Source organism: Rhipicephalus sanguineus, chromosome 2 (assembly GCF_013339695.2).
Source record: "Rhipicephalus sanguineus isolate Rsan-2018 chromosome 2, BIME_Rsan_1.4, whole genome shotgun sequence".
Lineage (NCBI taxonomy): Eukaryota > Metazoa > Arthropoda > Arachnida > Ixodida > Ixodidae > Rhipicephalus > Rhipicephalus sanguineus.
The window spans coordinates 39,420,508-39,445,563 of record NC_051177.1 but is presented as its reverse complement, the minus strand read 5'-3'; the positions used below and the strand labels follow the sequence as shown (position 1 = coordinate 39,445,563).

General features: G+C 46.8%; 1 non-coding gene across 1 annotated transcript; it reads left to right on the top strand.

The window, feature by feature from the left end:
• Positions 1-136: 136 nt before the first annotated feature.
• On the top strand, positions 137-208 carry Trnap-cgg (transfer RNA proline (anticodon CGG)). Its single transcript has one exon. It is a non-coding gene; the product is annotated as a tRNA-Pro (tRNA).
• Positions 209-25,056: the final 24,848 nt, after the last annotated feature.

Sequence of the window (25,056 nt, the reverse complement as noted above, 5' to 3'; positions counted from 1 at the left end):
TACATGTAAAAGCTTACAAGTGTAAAATCATTGAATAATAAGATGTATTACTCTAAAATATACAAGGTCACCTTAAAGAAGCGTTATAAGAAGAGCTTATCTTTTAATAGGTTTTTAACGTCCAATCTGGGTGCCTGGCTCAGTGGTCTAGGGGTATGATTCTCGCTTCGGGTGCGAGAGGTCCCGGGTTCAAATCCCGGCTGAGCCCATTTTTTTTTTTTTTTTTTGTTTGGTGTGCTTTTTTTTTCGGTTTTTAGGTGTTTGTGTCTGCTCTACGGGTCTTCGACACTTCCCGCTGAAAAAAAAGGTGAGTTGAACTTCGATATGCTTGAACCGGCCAATAACAATAGTCCATTTTCTTTTTGCCCACTGACGGCCCATTGGATTCGTAAACTGTTACCGCGCTTGTCTTTGTTTTTGTTTCTCGTCTTTATGTAGTTGTTGCGATGATCGATCGTGAAGATATTCCAGCTTGCCAATATTTCGCTATTCGTTAATGGCGTATCACCTGCTCACCGCTTTAGCTTAATAATAGCGAGACAGGAAACGTTTCCCTGTGGCTTGAAGCGTAGAAACCTCAAACCACGTGGCACCTTCGCGGCATGGGCGTCCGGAGGGGGTGCAAGGGGGGCAGCTGCCCCCCCTTGGAATTTCGGATAATATTTTTCTATGCAGTTGCAATAAGCTACACAGCTTGATTAGCACACTCAGGTCCTGGCTTTCAGGTTTGCCATTCAATTTCGCAACTTACAAACTACTGACTAATCTTGCCTGTCATGTCACGGCAGTTAAAGACACGCTGCCAGTGCTGAATGCCCCCACGTATGCACCCCCCTGCAAAAAGTTCTCCGGACGCCCTTGCTTCGCGGAAGGCAAGGTTACAAAGAAGGCAAGCTTCACCCAACCTTTTCGCAAGCGCACCTGTTGCGTGCGGCCTCACAAAAGGTAAAAGAATAAAAGGCGACTCGCAAGACACCTGTCGGCGGGACAGATGCGGCAGGAAAGTGGACGCTCGGTATCCCATTGCAGCTGTCGCGATCCGATCGAAATCAGCAGAGAATTCCAGCGGATCTGATCAATGCGCAACCGAGAGCCCATGTCGGCGTACGTTGTTGCGTCGTCGTCTTCGGAAATCTTTCGTCACTACGTAGACGGCTGCCGCGTCGAGCCGCCGCTTGCACAAGCGAGCTGCAACGGCTTCTCTTTCGCTTGCTTTCGCCGTGTTTTCCAAGGGAACCAACCGTTCGAGCTATTTCGTTGCCGCTGCCCGGCAGGCGAGGCCGAGGCGTTGGTTTGTGATGCAATTCCGGACGCCGTGCGCAGCAGCGCTTCTAGCATTGCGTACGCACTCACAGACACGCGCATCGCAGTCCCAAGAAAGGACAGGCGAGCGAACGATGGGATTCGCTGTCTTTTCTTTTTTTCTCTCTTTCTCCCTCCCTCTCATTCACTCGGCGTGATGAAATTGGCCCTTGCAGTGGATGTGCGGCGTAGAGCCTTGTTAGCTGTGGTCGCGCGACAATTATTGCCTCCGCGGAAATCGCAGTAGACGCGCATGCGCGTATGCGTGTATATTACTCAAGCTAGCTGCGACGTAGTAGTGCTCGCTCGCGCTTAGCACAGCTTTTCCACGCTACTTCCTCGGAAGACATGCACAAATGAAGGCTCGATGTCTTGAAACTCTCGCTCGATGAACTCAACACGGTCGATGAGAAGTCGCTGACCGGAGCGAGCAGCCCGATAGCACGTTCGCGTTTCACAATCGAGATGACTTTTTGGTCGCAACCGCGTTGGGGGTTACGAGCAACGAACGATACACATGAACGAAACAGAAAAGTGTGCGGTCGGGTGGGGGTTGGCATGGGAGCAACACTAACGAGTGTTGCGTCCCTTAGAAGGCAGGCGGTCATCTTTCGCAACCTTGCGTCGACAGTGATGTCATTAAACCCAGACACCATGCCGGCACGTGCCTGCTAGACTGGCCGTGTGCTGGACGTACTACGTTAAGCAACCTAATAGATTTTTTTGTTTTCCGCGACAAATGGGCGATTCTGGGTGCTCGTGGAGTAATGTTCATCTTGCAGCCACCTTGTAACGGTGTGTCGGTAACGTACCATGAAAAGCCGTGAAAATATATTACCGGCGTTGGAGCAGCCTTTCGGGACAATAATGGGCAGCGCTAAATCAGCTAACGTAGGCGTTCTTTCAAAATTATATCCATATTTAAAAAAAAAGCAAACAACTGTCACAATTTTTTTTTTTTTACATTCTCCCCCAACCAGCCGCCAGATAAGTGCTAACTTTTTGTCCATTCCACCGTAGTTCGGCGAGCGTAATTAAGTTAGAAGGCAGGAAAAAAAAAAACGAAAAAACTGATAGACAAAAATTAAAAGTCTTCACAATGGGAGAATCCCGCTGTCGCAGCAAATGAGTTCAGAGCCGAATCAACTTCTCAGGCCTGCTGTGTTCATTAGATTTCTTTTTTTGTTCTAGAACTTGACGGCGGGCAGCAAGGGCGTAGCCGGGGGAAGGGGGTTCAACGCCCCCCCCCCCCCTTGGCTACGCCCCCTTCCCCGAAATTTTTCAATTTTGCATGTGTACACACACACACACACACACACACACACACACACACACACACACACACACACACACACACACACACACACACATATATAAACGTACGAACGAGCATACATAAAGTATGGTTGAACCCCCCCTCCTCCTTAAAAAAAATTTCTGGCTACGTTACAGGCGGGCGTCATGACTCATGACTGATTTCAAAAGTACATTCCAATATTTTGGTGCGTGTACACGAGCTTGTAAGCGCTTAATTACCATTAGTCTTATTAGATGGAATCTAAAAAGGCAGTTCAGTGGAAGATGGAAGCTTGAAGTAAATAAATGAATAAATTAATTAATTAATCTGCGTCGTTTCAGCGGCGAGAAATTTCAAGGGTGGTTTCGCCAGCAGCGTTCGCCAGCAGTTTTCGCTTGCCTGTTTGTTAATTTCTGCGTCTTTTCTCGCTTGCAAAACGCCCCTTTTCGTAGTTTTGGTATACTACAGTAACGTCATTCAGAAGTACAGCGAACTTTCATATTCCTCGCTGACCTCCCGCTGCAGGCACGTGTACTGTACGTGGCGGATTTCGCTAAGAAATCATTTCGGGGCTCGAGGGTGAAGCAAGTTTTCAATCGTATACGACCTTTCAAGAGTCGAGTACAATAATTTCGCCATAAAGAAAGAGGCACGGCTACAACGAAAACGTGGAAATTGGTGCTTTGCAAAAAGCTCGTTTTTTTTTTTTTCGCTTTTTCTTTCTGTGGGAAGGGACGAAACTATCCTCTCCCTCCTTGTCGTTGTTTGATTTCTTTGTTTTTTCTTTTGATCATTTGCGGACTCTGTCGTGGTAAAATGCTCCAGGTGCTCTGCTCTCGTGGTAAAGTCGTACTTGACCGAGCTTTCCCATTTCACCGAAGAAAGGTAGCTAGAGGAGGCCGTGGCGTTGCCTGGGGGTGACACACCGGGCCGTGCCCCACTACCCCTACGCCACTGGGAGGCGTGCGCACGGGGTGGGGGGAAGGGCGGGGGGCGGGAGCGCCCCTCCTAATTATCTAAGGGGGGCGCCATGTCAGACCCATATCTTTACTCAGTCGGACGAGGGTTGTGAAAATACAGGTTTTTGATTATACATAGTCGCGGCTGAGGTCTCCTGATGCTGCATTCCGAAAACGGTTTCCTTCTCGCCTTTATGCCTGGAAAGCCAAGGACCAAAGGCAGGCCGTTGTGAGAAGCACGCCATTGTTTCATTTTCATTTTGTCATGCATTGGAAAGCTTGCTTGCTTTCGGGCCCGTCCAGGAGAAGTTGAGATGGTCGTTCAGGAGTAAGTGTCAAGAAATCGAAAGGCATTGAAAGTTCATTTACGCCATGTTCATTCCATGTCTGATACAACATAGGCAGGAGAGGCCCCGCCTAGTTGACCAAAGCGCTGCCCCCGATCGCCTACGCGAAAGAAGAAATAGTGCCCCTCATTAGACATATACATGTATATATACGGTGGAGTCATCGGCTGTCCTGCTCATGACGTCACTCAGCAGTGCGCGGCCATTGGTGCAGACTCATATTCATCCGCCTTTCAAGAGTAAATATCGCTGCTTGCTAAAGTTGTGCCCGAAGCTACTTATGTTTCCATATTTGGTTCATTGTTAATATGTTAACGTACCAACTCGCCCAACTTGCCGTGTTAGGTTTCCAGCCTGATGGGAGGGCTGCGCCTTCTCCTGTCAGAATAAAAAAAGAGAAGGGGGGGGGGGGGCAGGTAGAGGCTGCAAACCTTCACTTGCAACATTTTCAATGACTCCTATGGTATCCTGTACTTACGTGCGCACCTGACGTTGTGAGTGTTCGCGAGCCCTAGCCCTCGGCAGCGTATATATATATATATATATATATATATATATATATATATATATATATATATATATATATATATATATATATATATATATAGCCGTGTGCATACATGCCTTACGGTGTTATATGTCGTTGATAATGATAAGCACCGCTCTAGGGACTCTAGGGAGCCCCCCCCCCCCCCCCCCCCCCCCCCCCGAGGAAGACCACGTGGCGGTCATTAACGTTCACTTCAATAACGGATAAGTATATTTCTGCATTACAGCGTAACTGAAACGCTGTCGCCGTCGAAGATAAGAAACCTTCGTACGCGTATACCTACCTTTAAGACAAGTGAAAGAAAGAGCTGATAAAGGTCGATGAATGCAAACGTGGACTGCGAAAGACACGTCGGAGGACAATGACGGAGAGACGAAACGTAGTGAATGCCGAACCCCTGCTGCATGAAGGGCTCGTTCGATACACAGGCAAGGGTACCCGTACGTGTGCGCGCATATGAATATTAAGCGAATACGTCACTGTGAAACAGGAGAACTCGGTTTTGAAAAACAAGAAACAAACAAAAGAAAATCGATTGAAATGGAAAAACCACCTCAGCGTATCATTCCTGATACGCCGACTTCGATACTTCAGAATGTCGAGTTAAGCACAGAAAACTTAACGCTAAGTTCGTTTCTGACTCGCCTGAAACGAAACTTCGGTTGTGAATAGTTCAAAGGACAAACCGTCAGAGAGAACTCACAGCACTAATTATGGTTTCGGTCAAATTCGACTTCACTGCTTGTTCAGTGCGAGCGAATTCCCGATGGCCCGAAATAAATTTGAAGAAGCTGTTCTAGTTTCTCATGATGTTCGGGCTTAAAGTATTCAATTTTGTTTGTTTCTACGCTGAAGTCATAGTAAGTTTAGTAAGGAGATCCCGTATAAAATTACTATTATTATCTTATGATATATCCCTCACTGCTGCAGTGCATGGTAACGTCGGCGTAGCGGATTTTCATGTCATAATGAAGCGGGTTAAAAGAAGGGAATCGGTATTGAAACGGCATAAGTCGCCAAACTCACTCATGAGTCGACTCACTCAGACTCACTCAGATTGAGCCGTAAGTTTGAGTCCGAGTGAGTCCGGTTGAGTTATATTTTGGTGAGTGTGAGTTCGAGTGAGTCCACTTGAGGAAATTTTTCGGGAGTCTGAGTTCGAGTGAGTCCGGTTGACGAAAATATTTGTGAGTCTGAGCCCGAGTGAGTCTAAGAAAAATTTTGTGAGTCGGAGTCTGAGTGAGCGCGTTCGAGGAAAGTTTTGGTGAGCCTGAGTACGAGTGAGTCCGGTTGTGGAAATGTTTCGTGAGTCTGAGTCCGAATGAGTCCGCTTCGGCAAAATGCTAGTTAATCTGAGTCCGAGTGAGTCCTAAGCGGAAAACATATTTATTAAGTGAGTCGTAGTGAGCTCCATTCATTTTGCCAACCTATGGGAATCGGTACCAACAAATAGTAGTTAGCGAGTTATCAGTCAAGATGTTTTAGTGTTCCCTTTTATATCGTAGCAGGCTGTACCTAACGCAATAATTTAACGCATACAGAACTTCAGCTAGGGCCGCCAATCTTTGCAAGGATATATTGAGGAAATAACAGTCCTGCTTCTCATCATCGTAATCGTCGTCACCCAATTTCCAAGAATATTACTATTCGAATCTATAACAATGCACATAGTTTTTTTTTTTTGCTATGCATATCATTGAAACTACGTTCTCAGTAACCATTTCCCTTGTATAATGTAGGCGGAGTAATCGTTCGTTTAAAATTCTTGTTCGGTGCCGGAAACCTGCCGAAGTGCTGTATTCACTGTATTTAGCATTAAAGTACGTAGTACGTTCTCAAAGAGCTTGAAACTGCAAGTTCACGTGCCCATTTAGTATGCCCGAATAAGCCACGTAAGGCTTCTTGGCCGAATGGCGTGACATTTTACTCCACGCTGTCGCAACCGCGCCGCGCCGCAGACTGCATTGATCACGTGTTTCGTGTGTCTGTACTCGCCAAATCAATAAGTCAGTAACCGCAGTTTTGGCACCTGTATCGATATCTCTCCACATATCGACAGCCGTTCACACTCTTGAAGGGTTCCTTTCGCTCGTAAGTTGCTTAAATATTGCGCTCGTCAGTCTTTTCAAAGGTCGCTGGGGCTCGAAGAAATAGGGAATTTCATATGCGACTGTGCAAGAAATGTCTCCGCAGTTGCTGAGTGTTTTTCTTGTTTCCTTCCTTCTTTTTATTGAAAGTAGTCGGCTTCGCTCTTAAAATCGTCATGAACTTCATTTTGTCTACATCTTTTCTTTTTTCTTTTTTCGTGCCTGAAATTGCTCGAGCGCTGAGTAAATTGGATAGAGAACGCCGGTTCAGGTGCTTATATATATCTCTAAATTTATTCTTACAATCTCTGTTTGCTTCTTTGACGTAATGAGCTGAAACACCAAGTTCTTTTTTCCTGTTTTCTGAAAATTTCTTTAACCTTCACTGCGCTTTTTCCTTTTTTTTTACTTCCTGTGCTCCTGCCTATACTAATGTTTCTTCTTAAAAAATTCCTCGGACAGATCCACCTGCAGCTGCTCGTGGTCGTATCTGTCGCTGTACAAACCCAGCAACTTACGCAGAAAACCAGGACAACCGTTCGCTAGAACATCGAAGTCATTACAACGCGCATTTATTCGCTCTAATTGTTCTCGTGTAATTAATGAAACTTGTTATGCGACACGGAATTGGTACAGTTACACGCGGCCTGGCCTCCTGCCTTCGTTGAGGCGCTTAACAGAGGCCTGTGTACTTAGATTTAGGTGCACGTTAAATAACAACAGATGGTGGAAATTTCCGGAGCCCTCCACTGCGGCGTCTCTCATAAATCGTGGTTTTTGGACGTTAAACCCCAGATATTATTATTATTATTATTATTATTATTATTATTATTATTATTATTATTATTATTATTATTATTATTTGAGGCATTTAACAGAATTACACTCTGCACAAGCGTCGTAACGGAACGTATAAGCTGATTGACTAAACGATTGACGCAACCGTTCAGTGTAACCTAGCCGATAAATGCGGAGTGATTATATATCAGTTAATTACGTTTAAGGCAAACGTTATGAAGGTTGCAGGATATACATGCATATACGCGGTATGATGCCTACAGATGCCTATACAGCATATATATTGTTACTAGCCATACACAGCTATTTACTGTAAACTAAAAAAAGAAGAAAACAAAACGACGCAGAAAGGTGCACTAACAAGGAAGCAGAAAAGTCACTCGGTCCGTTGTGCATTTGCCTAAGACGACTCGAAGGCGAAAGCCATCCTCATTTTCTTCTCAGTCGAATGTATATATCACTCCCCCCCCCCCCCTTCTCCCGAGAGGCTCACCTTTGAAGAAGCGCGGCGATTTTATGCGATGACGTCACACATTCTGGCGCCCTGTGACGTCATCGCATGAAATCATCGCACTTCTTCAAAAGTGAGCCTCTCGGGCTGGTGATTTTTTGCATCACTCCTGTCGACGCTGTCGACGGTCACTTTTCGCGTTTAATGAAGCATCCAAGGCCTTAACCTTAATAAAAAAAAAAGGTAAGGTCAGTTGATGCCTTAGGGTCCAAGTAATATCATCCGGCAAAATGCACAAACTTTCCGCTGATCATTCTTCTTGTTTTCCTTTTCTTTCTTTATTTCGCAGGGGCTTCATTGTGCGCTACAGGCCGTGACATCCATGTATTACGCTGTAGATTTGGGAGATTAATGTTTGAAAACATTGGCGGTGTAGGGACACGACTTCTGCGAAGAGGAACACACAATAAACGTAGCCACAATTAATGACTATTAATTTTGTTAATAATAATATTTGGGGTTTAACGTCCCAAAACCACGATATGATTATGAGGGACGCCGTAGTGGAGGGCTTCGGAAATTTTGACCACCTGGGGTTCTTTAACGTGCACCTAAATCTAAGTACACGGGCCTCAAACATATTCGCCTCCATCGAAAATGCAGCCGCCGCGGCCGGAATTCGATCCCGCGACCTTCGGGTCAGCAGTCGATCGCCATAACCACTAGACCACCCTGGCGCGGTATATTACAGAAGGGTTTCTGAAGGGCCAGTTGGTACATGATACTGAGGGGAACAGCGCTCAATCTGTGTTCAATCAGTGTTCAATCTTTCTCCGTCCCGTTTTTTGCGCTGTTCCCCTCGGGGTATATTAAATTTGTTAAGCACTATATTTAACTCGATATTGAATCATCGATTACTTATGTCCACTGGTCCGCGTCTCCATAAAAATAATCCTTTTTTTTTCTACTGCGTTATCTTTCTCTTCTCCTTTTACTTATTCATTTTTAAGAATTATTTGAAGTACTCGCCGAGACCTACAGTATGTAAAAGTTGGCCCCATTTCACTGCGTTTCACACCGTTTTCTTTATTCAGCAGTCTGACGCACAATTCACCGCCCTTCAGAGGCCGACGACACGTGTCGCGAAAATTTCCTTCCTTCACGCCCAGGCCAACGAGGAAATCCTTTTTACTCGGGGCACTTCGCATTTAAGTGAGGCTGAACATCTGGCGAGACAAGAGGCGCCTTGCTGCGACGGCTTGTTTTAAAGCGAGAGGCTGCGCGCTGAACACGTTAGACGACGCGTTAAACTGGCGTATGCACTCCTGTAAAGTAGCCCGGGGGAGGGGCCCGTAGCCCCCCTACCCCCGGAATTTTTTAAAGAGGATTGTTTTACTGAAAATAAATAATAAAAATGGCTGTTTTTCTGAAATAGTCGAGGTTTTCAGCAAGTGGGCACCCCCCGAAAAAAATTCCTGGCTATGGGCCTCGGAGGAATGGAGAGGGATTTTGATTCGGTAGTGTTCTTTGCCATCTGTCTAGCTGTCTTCTGACGTGTCACCTGGATTGGCTCATTTTTTTCTGCTTTCTAAACAATTTAGCTTAAGAATTTTTTTCGATACGGTCCTTCGCGTCGAATTCAGGAAAATTTCGTTTCGTAAGCGCTTTTTGCCATTGGCTGCAGCCGGCTTTGTTAATTACATTTACGGCATCGCGATTGGTCTAATCTAAGGAACACGGTCTAAGGAACAACTATGGCGTAAGACGTTTCCTTGAATGCGCGCTTTTGTTCTCCGAATCGTTGCTACAAGTACAATTCGCGGATTTGAATCTGACTTGAAATAAGATTCTGCAGCTGCTGTCCGTATTCTTTTCGCCTCGTCGTCTCCGATCGAATGTGACAAAGCAATCAAGATGGAGAAATGAAAAAGGAAACAAAGACGTTTTATAGCAGCAAGCGTTGCTCAAAGCAACGGGCGAGGCGACAGGTGTGATGACACCGGCTTAAGCGGAGCCGCTTGAGAAGGGGGAATTACAAGGAGTAAAAGAAAGGTAGACAGAGAGAGAAATAAAACCGGTTCGGGGGCCAAACGGTTCTCGATAGCGAGGAAAATTACGACGGCGCGCTTGCTTAGTGCGTGCCAAAGCCGGCTTTGTATATACTCAAACGGTGTTTGTGCAACGATGACCGCTATGTAGTCTGGAGGCCACCCGCCGCCCTTGGGCCACAAATCGACGTCGAATATGCGGCGTGCGCGTTTTTTTTTTTAATCGCTACATCAATGAAAGGTGGAGAGAGAGAGAGGGTGGGGGAGGCGGAAAACGACGCAAGTGGCTATCTTATATATGAACTACTACGCCGTTCAGCTGAGGAATGATAGAAAATAAAGATGATGGCAAGCCTGTATGCGTGAAGTCCTCAGAACCTCCATCTTAGCTTCCTTGGCCTGAGTATACACTTTTATACACAATGAATGATAGAGCTCGTAGGTAGTAGGAAATAAACGACAGAGAAAGGGAAGGCCATTCTTGTTTACAGGACTAGCGCGAACAATGGTATATAAATAAACTTTAAAAATGAAATGACAGAACGACGCGCTTCCTGTGCGCGTGCGCACGTTGGCAGTGAGGATATCTCCCTGTTGCTTTGCAGTGACATCATTCCTAGAAACACGAATGAAAATCCACAATGTGTGAACAGCCAGTAGCAGCAACGGCTGTACGAGGACTGTTGTGGACTATTTGAAAAGTGCCGGACTAGTAAAGGTAAGAACAGCGCAACAAGCAATGACTACCGAAGAACACACACACCGCGCTGTGTCATGCCCAAGTTTCCACCCTTCATACCGGACTAGACTCGAGAACCTTAAGGAGACCGCGGTTTCACGTGGTTAGAAACGCATCGCTTCTTCTTGTCCTCCACATCATCATAGTTCATTATTGCTTTGTCTCTCCGTGCGACGTAACAGGCAACCAGAGCATGTATGCTCTGGCCTCTCTCTCTCTCTCTCTCTCACTCAACTCGCCCTGTGTTCGCGGTCGTTCCTGACGGAAGGGCTATCGTACGTACGCGCTTATTTCTTTACGTGTAAGTCGCGCTCAATATGACTTGCAACACGGGAGCGCGTGTCCTCATGAGTTCAAAGATTCCGCATGGCTTCAACTTGTATTCATTTCAACAACTAAATGAGATTTTCTTATTTAGGTTCATCCCCAAGTGAGAGAACAGCGTTTAGTTACGCAAATAAGGGAAAGTGGAAGCCATGCGCAGTCTTTGAACTCGTGAGACCACGCGCTTCCGTGTTGCAAGTCATATTGAGCGCGACTGTACCTTCTTATAATCCCACTTCTTAACTCATGCGTCTATTCTCCTTCACGGTTGCCTCTGCGCAGTCATCGACTATAGGCCTTCCCGTGATATGCGACAGACCACCGATGAAGGATTCGATTGGTCACGTATACACAGCATACATGCATACACGCGCGCACACGCGCGAGCGCCGCTCTTCGCCGCGGGGCCCGCCATTTCGTCCGATTACCTGACCTTGCCGGTCGCGTGCGAAACAACGGAGGAAGAAGAGGAGGAGGACGGATGGCGGGGGAAGCCGCGCGCATATTTCTCCGGAGGAATGCCGCGGCGGCGGCGTATGACGGCCGGGAGCACCGATATCGGCTTCCGTTTTCTTTTTTACAAACCCGACGCCGCTCCCCTCCTTCGAAACGTTTTGCAAGACCAGCGGATGGTGCGGATCGCTTGCTCCTCCCTGCCAGAGAGACACGCACGAGCACGCACATGCAAGGGCACGAATGCGGATCAGCCCTTTTCCTGTCTCGGAGTTGCCCTGACGATCGCGAACTACGCAGGATTGCGCTCTGCTGCACTAACCTGCGTTTCTTCGTCGCGTTCTGCAGAGCGTGACGTCATAGAGAAATAGTCGAAAGCGCCCGCGAATTAAGACCCTGCGGTGAGTCGATGCCAGGGCCAGCTAGTTGACATTCTTTGGAATAAATTGTTCTTTTCTGTTCTCTTATAAATGAGCTGTCGTTGACAGGTTAAAGAGAACCTCGACTACTTCGTTTCTCCATGCTGTTCTTGTGCAGGTGCACAAACATCACTGACAGTGAAATTTTCACCCAAGAAACCGTTTAGCGTACATGTGACCTCACGCAGCGTTCATGTGAGAAAACCAGTGTCGTTTAACCCTTCCTTTGCCCCTGCGTATTACTTAATGAATGAATGAACGACCGAAAAAAATATCTCTTTTTAAAAGGAAGGAGGAAAAGGGTATAATGCGGGGGGAGGGACTACTCATGGCAGGCCTCTTTCTACACTGTCTTATTTAAGAATAGAGTGCTGCAGGTGTTAAAATATTCAACCATAGCTCATCGTATACATATGACCAACACCTTTTGACAAGCATTGAAGGCCCTCGCGTATTGAGGCGTGACGTCACTATATGAAAATTCAATGGCATGTGTACAGAAAAATAAAAATAATTGAATGAAGGACATTGAAGTCAACCGGAAGAGAAACTTCTGGTCTTCTTCTGCAGCACACGCGGGTGAAATGAACGGGGAGAAAAAAAGAAGGAAAAAAGTAACCGTGGCAAAAAAAGCTGGTGTGCGAAAAAAAAAAATAAAGAACGAAAAGGACAGGCAGACAGGTTGAGGTAATGGCATGGGCATTTCGATTGCGGGAGCCAGGTATACACTGAGCGCGCTATCGCAATTATTTCTTATTTGTCTACGATTTTCAATGCCTGAGAGAGGAGCGTCGGCCTTCCTTTTTATGACGTCGCCGTCGAAGCGCGGACCTCCCAGCGGCCTGACAGTGACGCCATAGGCAACAGATTTCGTGTGGTGACCTCGAGGCTGAAGTGAGCGAGACAAAAAGGAGTGGCTGCGCGTCGCAATGTCGCCTTGGCTTCGCAACTTCGCTCCAGTCAAGCGTTTTGGATAATGCGTCCTTTGTCCCTGGGGCGTCGCGAAACTGCCGAGAAAGCGATGATACGCGCACGAAACGGAACGTTACTCACATCGGCGTCGTCATCGGTTTGTTCGGCGCATTTTGGCTTAAAAGGAAAAAATATGTGCTTGTAGCCCTGGGCTGTGTTCTCGACAACGTTCGGGAATACTTTCACTTTTGCGTGACGTGTCGTCTGGGTGAGTGTCTCAGTGGAGCGACGGCCGGTATGTTCGCATTGGCCTTATAGCCAGTCACTTCGAATGACCCTCGCGTTTGGCACACGTTCACTTGTACCCTTGCTCTGTCGATATGGAGGAATTAGAAACATATGACAATCTCTAGTTATATGCGACTTCGGGATCCAAGGGACGCATCTCCGTTAGATAGGACGGTAGATAAGGCAGATAAAGAGAATGGAAGAGGTGGAAAAATGTTTCAGCCTACAACCGTAGAAAATAATAATAATATCTGGGGTTTAGCGTCCCGAAACCACGATATGATTATGAGAGACGCCGTAGTGGAGGGCTCCGGAAATTTCGACCACGTGTGGTTCTTTAACATGCACCTAAATCTAAGTACACGGGCCCCAAACATTTTCGCCTCCGTCGAAAATGAAGCCGCCGCGGCCGGGATTCGATCCCGCGACCTTCGGGTCAGGACAACCGTACAAAACGAGAAACAGCGTGAACCTCAAGACAACAGGACAGAGACGTACTAAGCGATATCTTGTTAGGTGTACCGACTTAGAATCGTTGTCCTCTCCCTCACGTCCTTTCATGATACATGTGCGTATGTATACTGCCTCGTGCGCGATAAAGCTTTGTTTTTAAGTTAGGGCTCAGTCCGTCTCTGTCCTACTGTCCAGTTGACATATCAAGTGGCCCAAATAAGCGCTATAGTTTAGCCTACAGGTTTCTATAGGAACCATCGATTTCTCACCAACCTAAGCACACTGTGCATGTAGTAAAGGCTCACATTCGCATTAAGACACTCGAATGTACAGTTCTAGACATACGCGCTGGCCATATATACAAGTGGCACAGTTGTGCCTCTGTCTATAGCAGCTCATCCTGTACACGCAAAGCCACTTCGCTAACTCTGCTGTAGTGCATCATACCACTTCCGTCTTGGAGAAGTAGTAGTGCATCTATCTGTTGCGGCGTTAACCTGGAAGGGCCCAGTGAGCACAATCGCCTAGTTGCGCATGTATAAACGAAGTGGAGCGTTTCTGTCTGTTGGAACGAATGCAATCCGTATACTTCAGATAGACATCTTTTGAGTCTGTCCTTGTTTCAGCATCTGCCTTCTCGTTCCTGGAATAACCACAGAGGGCAAGTATCCAGCGAAAGGTGATAGTGAGGCCACTTCTCTTCGCAAGGTTGAGGAGCCTCTATGATTTCTAGATCCAATGTTTGTAATAAGCGCATAGGTCGGCCAACTCACTCATGAGTCGACTCACTCACACTCACTCAGACTGAGATCGGGCCGCTAGTGTGAGTCTGAGTGAGTACGGGTGAGTAATGTTTTGGTGAGTTTGAGTCCGAGTGAGTCCGGCTGAACAAGATTTTAGTGAGTCTGAGTGAGAGTGAGTCTGGCTGAGGAAAATATTCACGAGTCTGAGCCTGTGTGAGCCCTAAGCACAAAATGTATTTCTTGAGTGAGTCTGATCGAGTGAGCTCCACGTTCTATTGCCGACCTATTGCCCTATACACTCATCTTCAGTATTATTATCAGTCTTATATCGGCTTATGTTTATACTCAAGTCTATTCACACATACGTCAAAGCACAAGCTTTCATGCGCCACCTCAATATTTATTGATTAGAGGAGCGAGTTGAGGGGGGGGGGGCATGGCCTGGCCCCGCAAACTGTTTCACTGGAAGTTCTTGTAAAATATCTCGTGTGAGTCGCGGCCTTAAAAATGTCCTTACTGGATTCAAACCACTGATAACACGTATTTGAAGGTGCAAGATCAAAAGGCGTATCGTAGAGCACGGATTATGCGAGATATTGTTAAAGAGCGTTGACACCACGATCGAAAAAGCTACTTTTACGCTAACGGACTCATGAATCGACTCACTCAGGCTCAATCAGACTCAGGTCAAGCCGTGAGTATGAGTCTGAGTGAGCCTGGCTGGGTGATATGTTGGCGAGCTTGAGTCGAAAAAAAAGTCCGGTGAGTCGGAGTCTGAGAGAGTCCGGTTGAGAAAAATTTTGGTGAGTCTGAGTCCGAGTGAGCCCCCAGAGCAAATTATATTTCTTGAGTGAGTCTCGGTGAGCTCCAATTTTTTCGCCGACCTAAGAATAAGGGTCTCGTCGTCTCGGAAGCGAATCACAATGCAATGCTAGGGTATAACGGGGACGTGTACAAGCATGGAGAATGAAGAGGACGAGGCGAGTATACAGTGATGCCTTATGCAGTACATCATGCAGTGAAGCTATTATCTGAAACTTATTGAAGCATCACCTTTCAATTTCCTACAAAAGGCGTTTGAAGCTAACTTTTTCTAATATTTGCTGGGGTTTTACGTGCCAAAACCACGATTAGATTATGAGGTACGCCGCAGTGAGGAGACTCGGGATTAATTTCGACTACTTGGGGTTCCTTAACGTGTACCTAAATCTAGGCACACGGGTGTCCTTTGCGTTTCGCCCCCATCGAAATGCGGCTGCCGTGGCCGGGAATCGAACCCGCGCCCTTGAGGGTAGCAGTGCGACACCCTACGTGCTAATCTATACCATGACGGGTGCGACTAACTTTTTCATTCACACGCCAATAAGTGTCACGAGTGTCAAGAAATGTTTCAAGCAGGTGGCACGGGCGGATGTGCGTAAGAAGAGCATGTTTGCAAAGATTCCTGCTTTTTTATTTTTTCGCGTAAAAAAAATAAGTAAACAAGACTTCCAACCTTGCGATCCCTCTTGTTTTCTGCGATTAGTTGTATTGTCGCAGGAAAATCAACTTTGACGTCACGAACCTATATACCCGCACACAAAAGAACACCGCGGTTGTTGTGGTGCAAAAACAAAATGAAAAAAGGAAAAAAAAAAGGATGAGGTGTATACCGCAAATTATACGGCAGCTCATGAAGCAAAACTGCGCCTCTTTACATGCGTCACTGAACTCTCGGAGTAGCGGATACGTAACACACCCTCTCATCAAATGGCTCCATCTTGTCTCGTCCGCGCAGTGAGAGAGAGAGAGAGAGACGGAGACCTCTGCGAAGCCGTGCTACGTCCTCGCCCACGTCTTCCGCTTGGTACGTTTCGAGCGTTGACGCAGCACCAGCTCAGGGGTAACTTTCCACGTCGGAGGTCGGAGACAGGCAGGCAAGCCCGCGCAGAGTGAGCTGGCCCCCACGCTGCTGTAGAGTTGGTTGCACGCAGTCTGGTTACTTCGCGTGGTCTCTCGAAGGTCTTTCTTTCTTCTTTCTCGGATTTCCGAACGCGCGTGTGTATGTTACATACTGCGAGGTGCGTTTCGCTTTGTTTCCGGCCCGGCAGGCAAGAATGCGGCGAACCGTTTCCTGCCGCACACACAACGCGCTGATCTCGGAGGAGAAGAGCGTGAAACAAATAAGGAAATAATATAAAGAAAAGACAAAAAACAGACGAGGGAAAGCTTCGCTCGCCTACCGCCCCCTTCGCGGTCTTTTTGCGGTATTTGGGCGTGTATTTTGCGGCTTTCCCGGAAACGTGAGCATGCGCTTCTCCAGAAATTCGATGAGCAGGAATCCACCGAGGAGCGAAGAAGAATGAGCTACTGCCTCTAGTAAAAAAAAAAAAAAAAAAAGATATTAAGGAACCAAAGAACCACACGTTGTGGATTGGGGATGGTGTCTTTTATTTGAAAGGCCCAGCCAGGATGACATGTTGTCGTTTATCTGTCAACCTGTGGAAATGCCAAGCGGGAGCTTGTGATTCATTTATTGTTTCATTTGATGTCGCCAACCCCACGTGTTAGGCTGTACTTTTCCTTGAAGGTAGGCTGAAGCTCACGCACCACAGGGTGAGACGCCACGTGCATGATGAGTCAAGCGAAACTTTTTTGAATGTTCAAGGTTGGCTTTCTTTTTGTTATGGCACGCAAGTTTGCTCTTTACTCGTGAATATGACTGACCTTCCCGAATATGAAGTTTGTTGACACAAAGAGTTCTCATTTCAGTGGGCGAAAAGCAGTGCTACGCGCCACAGTGTCGACGAACGTTACAACCAAAGGGTGTCACTTTAGAAGCACTCACTCACTCACTCACTCACTCACTCACTCACTCACTCACTCACTCACTCACTCACTCACTCACTCACTCACTCACTCACTCACTCACTCACTCACTCACTCACTCACTCACTCACTCACTCACTCACTCACTCACTCACTCACTCACTCACTCACTCACTCACTCACTCACTCACTCACTCACTCACTCACTCACTCACTCACTCACTCACTCACTCACTCACTCACTCACTCACTCACTCACTCACTCACTCACTCACTCACTCACTCACTCACTCACTCACTCACTCCTTGGAAAATACAAAGCTTTAGCTGTCTTCAGCACGGTTTCAGGGGTTCGTGCGTTTGAGTGGCAGTGATAGTAACTAACGACGTCCCTGCCCTACAGATCGTCAAGTTGCACGGAGGTAGGTTTTATCTCCTTGTCGCCATGTCTGCATTGTGCTTTCCATGACGCAAATGTCGCCTATTATTGCGGTAGGCAGAATAAGAAGAAAAGTCAGGCAGAAAAAAAGGATACGCTTGCTCAATGTCTGCGTCCCGCTGTCCCAGGAATCTTGCGGTATTTGGGACGTATTTCGCGGCGCTGCAGAAATGCGAGCTCTTTCCGAGAAACTTGATCAGGAGGAATGTACAGGTGCGAACGAAGAGGAAATGCTCGCATGTTGCCCATGGCTTACCGAAGACGTCAGAAAGACCGGATGCAAAGAGAGGCCGCCATGCTATTGTGTCTGTTGTCTCCGGACGCACCTGTCTGCGCAGCGCCGTACGAGATATTCGAGTCTTTTGATGTCTTAACCTGTGCTCATAATTTGCTTCACGAAGACTATAGCGGAAATGTGATGACAGTCTACCAACAGCCGTGTCTCGTTTGTTCGATGATGCTTATACTAACTATAACTAAACGAAGTTTGGCTCGGTTAAGAAGAGAAACCAATATCAATTGTTTAACTCTTCCTCTCTGCAAAAAGTGGCCATCAACGATGCTCGTTTCATGGACAACGACAAGGTGTCAGCAACAACACGGGCACTCCACCCTTCTTGCCTTTCGGCTTTCCGCCTTTGGCTTTCGATCAACACTCGCGATGGCGCTGCTACGTCGGAAAGAAAATGAAACGCCGAACAAGTAAAAACTCAGAGGGACCCTTGCGCATTTGCCTAAGACAACTCGACGGCATTCGCCTCGCAGTCACCCCATCATCGTCATCGTCATCAACACCATGGTCGTCGTCGTCAAAAACAACACCCGCCCGTGGTAAATTAGCTCGGTGTCGCTCTGTTAAACGGAACGCGGGTTTGATTTCCGGCCACGGCGGCTGCCCTTCGATGGTGGCGAAATGCAAAGAACACCCGTGTGATTAGACTTCGGTGCACGTCAAGGAACCCCATGTGGTCGAACCTAATCCAGATTTCTCCTCTACGGCGTGGCTCATAATCATATCGTGGTTTTTGGCACGCAAAACAGCGCAATTATTGTTATGGCATTTGGCCTTTTTTGTTAATTTATATCTGCCGTCACCTTTTTCTGATGACGTTAAATTCAAAACTTATTTCAGGATGCGGGCAAGTGACGTGCTTCCACTGCAATAGGGCACGACCCTGAACTCACAGCTGCAGCGCGTTGCTGACAGCGCCCGTCCATATACATTCAATTTGCCGAGGAAGTTGGATTGACCCGACGGACCGAATCACCGGTTCATTTTATATATAGCTTGTAACGTAAATATCGTTTGTGCTGTAATTAGTTATGTTAGTTGTATGCAGTTCTTTTACTCTGACACTGTGTCTCAATGCATGTACTTTAATTATTGGATATTTGTTGTATCATAAGCGTTTCCTTGCTTTTAGTTAACTTGCACGATGGTTTTTTTTGTGCTTCTTGTTAACTATTATTGACCGAGGGTCTCGCTGCAGTCTTCAACTGGGACCCTCGTCTGTATATTTTCCTGTTTCCTATTTCAATGCACACTAAAATAATAAACTCACTTTGACTTTGGCTTTGACTAACTTGGCTTTGTGCGCAGCGAGCGTGTTGTCACATTAAACATGGCGTGAAATATAACTAACTAACTAACTAACTAACTAACTAACTAACTAACTAACTAACTAACTAACTAACTAACTAACTAACTAACTAACTAACTAACTAACTAACTAACTAACTAACTAACTAACTAACTAATCCGCCGCGGTGGTTTAGTGGTTATGGTGCTTGACGGCTGACACGAATGTCGCGGGATCGCATCTCGGCGGCATTTCGATGGAGGCGAAATGGTAGAGGCCCGTGAGGCCCGTGTACTTAGATTTAGGTGGACGTTAAAGAACCAACTAACCGTCCGTCCGTCCGTCTATCTATCTATCTATCTATCTATCTATCTATCTATCTATCTATCTATCTATCTATCTATCTATCTATCTATCTATCTATCTATCTATCTATCTATCTATCTATCTATCTATCTATCTATCTATCTATCTATCTATCTATCTATCTATCTATCTATCTATCTATCTATCTATCTATCTATCTATCTATCTATCTATCTATCTATCTATCTATCTATCTATCTATCTATCTATCTATCTATCTATCTATCTATCTATCTATCTATCTATCTATCTATCTATCTATCTATCTAAATAATTCGCCATGATTTTCTCGAGCTTGATTTGCACACTAAATAAAACCGGAGGAAACGCTCTACGGATGTGATGAAAGAGCATCTGTCATTGTGCGTTCAGAAGAGGAAAGTGATGACGCCCGCTTGCTCTAAGCACTAAAGGTAAACATCCGCGCGCGGCAATTACACTCACACACTCCTCCTAAGCGGGATCGTTCCTGAATTCGTACCTGACTCAATGCGTCGAGCGAAAGTTCGCATATTGCAGCTACATCTGGAAAACACTGCTGCTGCTGCTGCTGCACTTCTTTTCTTACTTATTCTCAGTGCATACGGCGCGTATGCTAACGTGAGTGTTGCCACTATTTGTGACAGCGGTTCCTCCGGTGAGATGTGACTCAGCTTCCGCAGGTATAGCAGACGTACTCATGTGTGAAGCATGACAGGCATGACAAGCATACGGCACAGCTAGAAGTCCGTGCTGACAATTTCGCGGCTGTTTCTGAAATGGTGCCCCCACAGGTGACTTTCATCCGGTGAATGCGCTTGCAGTAGAAATGGTGTTGTAATATTCACAGCATTAATAGCACTGCCAATTAATTCGCCCACGCGTGTGTGCGTCCTGTGAGTCATCACTTTTTGAAACGGCAACAACACGCCAACGAATGAGAGGAGCGGAAACCGAGGGTCTCCGTCTTTTGTCAGTCGCAGCCATATAAAGTAGATAATGAAGCCAGGTAAAGTATATGAGAAGCTATTTGTTATTTCTTCTACTGCAGAAATGACGAGACTATGGGTGACAAAATTGGACGATTGAAAAGGAACAACCTGTTATCGACGGGACCCGAACACACATTCTGCGCGTTACCTATGTGTGCGCTGCACTGAGGGTTGAGCTTCTTGAGAGGCTACTCCCTCATCCACACACATCCTTGGGTGTTAACGTCCGTGGCCGGATTTCCCGCGCCTTCGAGCTTAATAACATGACACCGGACGAGCTAAACCACCACAGTCATGGTCACATCCATGGCCTAAGGCTCTGCCATGGCAAAAGGATGTTCCGCAGTGGCGTAGGCAGAAATTTTTTTCGGGGGAAGGGGGGTCACCTCCTTGATCCGACATTGGGTCTGGGCAGATAAGTGGGGTCGAGTATCATCTGGTGCTCTTATCCCATGGGGAAAAAATTTCGGGAATGGGGGGGAGGGGGGGCACGAGCCCAGTGTGCTCCCCCTCCCGTCTACGCCCCTGATGTTCCGGCTGATCACTCTCACTCACTCACTCACTCACTCACTCACTCACTCACTCACTCACTCACTCACTCACTCACTCACTCACTCACTCACTCACTCACTCACTCACTCACTCACTCACTCACTCACTCACTCACTCACTCACTCACTCACTCACTCACTCACTCACTCACTCACTCACTCACTCACTCACTCAATTAATGAACGAATGGATCAGTATGTTACTCCTAATAGTAGTAATGTGCAACCGCACCAAGAGTCAATGTCAACCCCCTTAGCTAGATGCAGTGTTCTCAGAAAATCTGGAGCCATCCACTACGGCGAGCCTCACAATCATACCGTGGTTATGGCACGTAAAATCCGAGATCCCGAGATATTTGATGCGAAGCATCTTATGGCGGAATTCAAAGCGGTGGTGGTGGTTGTGTGCGGCGTGACCACCCTTACTGCGCTTGCGCAAACCCTCTCCACACACCTCTTCCCCACTCCCCTACCCTTTCTCATACCCTCTCTCTACTCCCCTTTCCCATTACCCTATCTCCTTCCCTCTCCACGTCCCTTTCCCCTCCCCCTCTCCACTCCCCCTCTGAAACACGGGCTCGACATGCCGAAACGCTGCTTCGCATCCCTTCATGATCACCTTTAGCGGGAGATGGCGTGATTTTTTATTATTCAAGAACGGAAAAATAGAAGACGAAGGACAAAAGAAAGACAAGAAGGTTAACCAAGGCTGAGCCCGGTAGGCTACCATGCACTGAGGAAGAGGAGAGTTATCGATGTATAAGTACTAAAAGAAAGGGGATGAGTATGACAACAAACCTTGTTCAGATACCTGCAGACGTTTTGTTGAGAGATAATGACTTAAACCTAGTTTAAAACGTGGTGCATGGTGTAAACAGCGAACAGTTACTTGCCGCGGCCGTATTTAGACGGAGGCGAAAGGCTAGAGGCCTGTGTACTTAGATTTAGGAGCACGTTAAAGAACACCAAATGGTAAAAATTTCCGGAGCGCTTTCACGTTGCTACGATGCGAAACGGGCGGCCTAACGTCGCGCAATGTTTTATGCTCCACACTATTCACGAGCTATGCCGAAATTAAAACACCAAATTATGCGAATGAACGGTGTGAGAGGCCTACGCCGCGATTTAATACGGAGTCTATGTGTGTTGTATCGCGAGAAAATCGTACCGATAGCTTGCATGTATAGCCTCACGGATGCCACTTCTTAACCTGGCGGCTACGATGACGTGAGGGCAGAATATTCACGGCTGCGGTTAACCTGCTCCAGTGTTATAAGGACGCGACCTTGGCCCCTGTGTCAGAAGTACACGACCGGCGTGGGATACGATGCGGGCCTATACCGTCACGGAATGCGGAATACTGTTCCGTGTTGGTCCTCCCTGATTGGCCATTTCGAAATACGTCGGACACCCGCCCCTTCCAAATGGACAGTTCCGGCGGCGCGAAGCGAGTCGACATGGAGCAAATAGAATAGCGTTCCGTATTCCGTGGTACGGAATAGATTATTTTACGAATGAGTTTCGGTGACGCAATAGTGGGCACCTTGCCGTTTTGTATTTTTAAATAAATAAACAGCGCTACGTTACACGCATATACATGAAAACGGTCGGGTTCTTGCATGAGACGTTTCATGACTTTATTAATTCAAGCCGCGATATGTAAAAATAAGAAAGCATTCGCTTAACAGTCTGAGGTGCCCTTGTGTCTTACGTAAAATCGTCTACATGCCCACTGATAACATTCAAGTGACGTCATGAACATGGAACTACAAAATAGCGTCTTCAATGACGCAAGTACGAACCATCTGTAGTAATGACTGGTATATGCTTCGCTTTAAGGTTATCGTGTTTGCATCAAATTCCATGCTCTTAATAATCTGAGACGGCTGTTGCTGACAGTTTATTTCAACATCGATGTTCCTTACCGATGGTACGGGGGAAGAAATATCGAACCGAATATGACGGCAGCAGGGGCGTAGCCAGAAATTTTTTTCGGGGGGGGGGGGGGGGTTCAACCATACTTTATGTATGTTCGTGCGTGTGTTTGTATGTGTGCGTATATATATACCCATGCAAAACTGAAAAATTTCGGGGGGGGGGTTGAACCCCCCCAACCCCCCCCCCCCCCCTTGGCTACGCCCCTGGACGGCAGTTAAACGGCGACAATTGCTTTTGTTAGACTTCAACCGTATAGCGTATCAGAGAGGGCAATTTGGAAATACCACTCGAACGACTGAGCCAATTGCCTGAGAGGACAAATCCCCACACGATCACGAGGAGTGAGGTTTCCTCATCGTTTGCCGGCAGATAACTCGCTGGCATTTTCATCTTGAGCAACCGCTCGGCGCATGTACAGGTTTCTGTACGGTGGAATGACTTCGAGAGAGCTCCGGGAGGAAACTGCTGGAGCCGAGTGCTCATCGAACGAGTGAACGGGAGCGTACATGACGTTAAACTGGAGTCACCGACTTCGCGCACCGCTTTCGCAACAATATCGAACTTTTCCGACCGAGTCATGAGCGCCGAATCCGCTTGCCGTCGCTGCATCTCGCATCGCCGCGAGGTACACGTCGCCGCGCGGGAGCAGCATCCTCTGAAGCGGTTGCCATTTTTAAACGGAGGTCTCTTGCAAAATTGCGCGGGGCGAAACGAAAGCGACGGCCGATTTGCTTGGCTCTGTATGCGACGCAATCTCTCGAACTTCGGCACGCGAGGTATGAGTATTCTGCGAAGGTTACTCCCTTTTATACCTGGTCACAGCAATGCAGAAAGCCTGAAATTCAATCAATCAATCAATCAATCAATCAATCAATCAATCAATCAATCAATCAATCAATCAATCAATCAATCAATCAATCAATCAATCAATCAATCAATCAATCAATCAATCAATCAATGGCACCCGCGCGATGGTCTAGTGGTTATGCTGCTTGACTCCTGACCCGAAGGTCGCGGGATCGAATCCCGGCCGCGGCGGCCGCTCTTCGGTGGAGGTGAATTGCTCGAGGCCCGTGTACTGTGCGATGTTACGCACGTATACCCCAGGTGGCAGAAATTTCCGGAGCCCTCCAGTACGGCGTCCCTCATAATCATATCGTTGTTTTGGGACGTAAAACCGCCTCATAATCATGAGGCGTGGCGTAGTAGTGGATTCGGAAATAACTTCGACACAGCTGAGGTTTATAGGCATATGCACTTAACCCAAAGTAGACTAGTGTGTCTTTTTTCTTTATTTTATATTACACCGTCATCGCAATGTCGCTGCCGTCGCCAGTCTATAGGAGACTGCAGTTGTAGCATTAAGTTCGTGTAGGCAAATGCGTCTTGTATTTTTGTTTTAACCTTTTTTTTATTGATATGATATATAAGGAGATGTTGGCGCACAATTATGGCGCCGGCTACTCCTTCGCCCTTGAGTGAAACTTGAACACATATAAAACATACAAGGCAGTTCATGTAAAATAGAACACTCGGGCACACATATGCAAAAACACACTTATAGGCACATATCACAACAAAATGATAAAGAAATGTTCCAAAGACAGCGAATGAAGTCTCTGATAATGTCCGTCGTTAATATTTGGTCCGACCAGCACAAAACAGCAGAGCACACGTCTGGTCTTTAAGAAGATGTATTCGCTCGTTATACGTTGTTTATTATCAGATTTTACATGATACATCATAGAGGGCAGGAGGTAACATAGTACAGAAAATCGTACGTTAGTACGCTAATCGGATTGTTCTACTCAGCTAAAGAGAACAAGCGTGCCATGTGGCGAAGTTGCCTTGCAGCACTTCAGTCCTGAAGAGCGGAATGGGGAACCAGCCACTCCATCTCACTTACGAACTCAACGTCTAGTAGAAGTTGACCGCCTAATAGAATTCAACGCATGATTGACGACGTCTTTCCTTTTCGCGACATGTCGCAGTTCGCGAATACCGTCATCGCCTTTACTTAACATTATAACAAAACGATCCTCCGTTGTGTTTTTTTTTTCCCAGTTGCTCAACTGTCGACTGCATACACAGCGGGCCTTCGAGAGCTAAATTGCCATTTCCGGGCTCGGCGTGCTCCTTTCACCTTCTGAGAGCTTCTCGCTTCTGGCTAAGCGCTCGCTGCATACATGTATAGTATAAATGCTCCGACGCATAAGCCGCGCTTACGCGATTC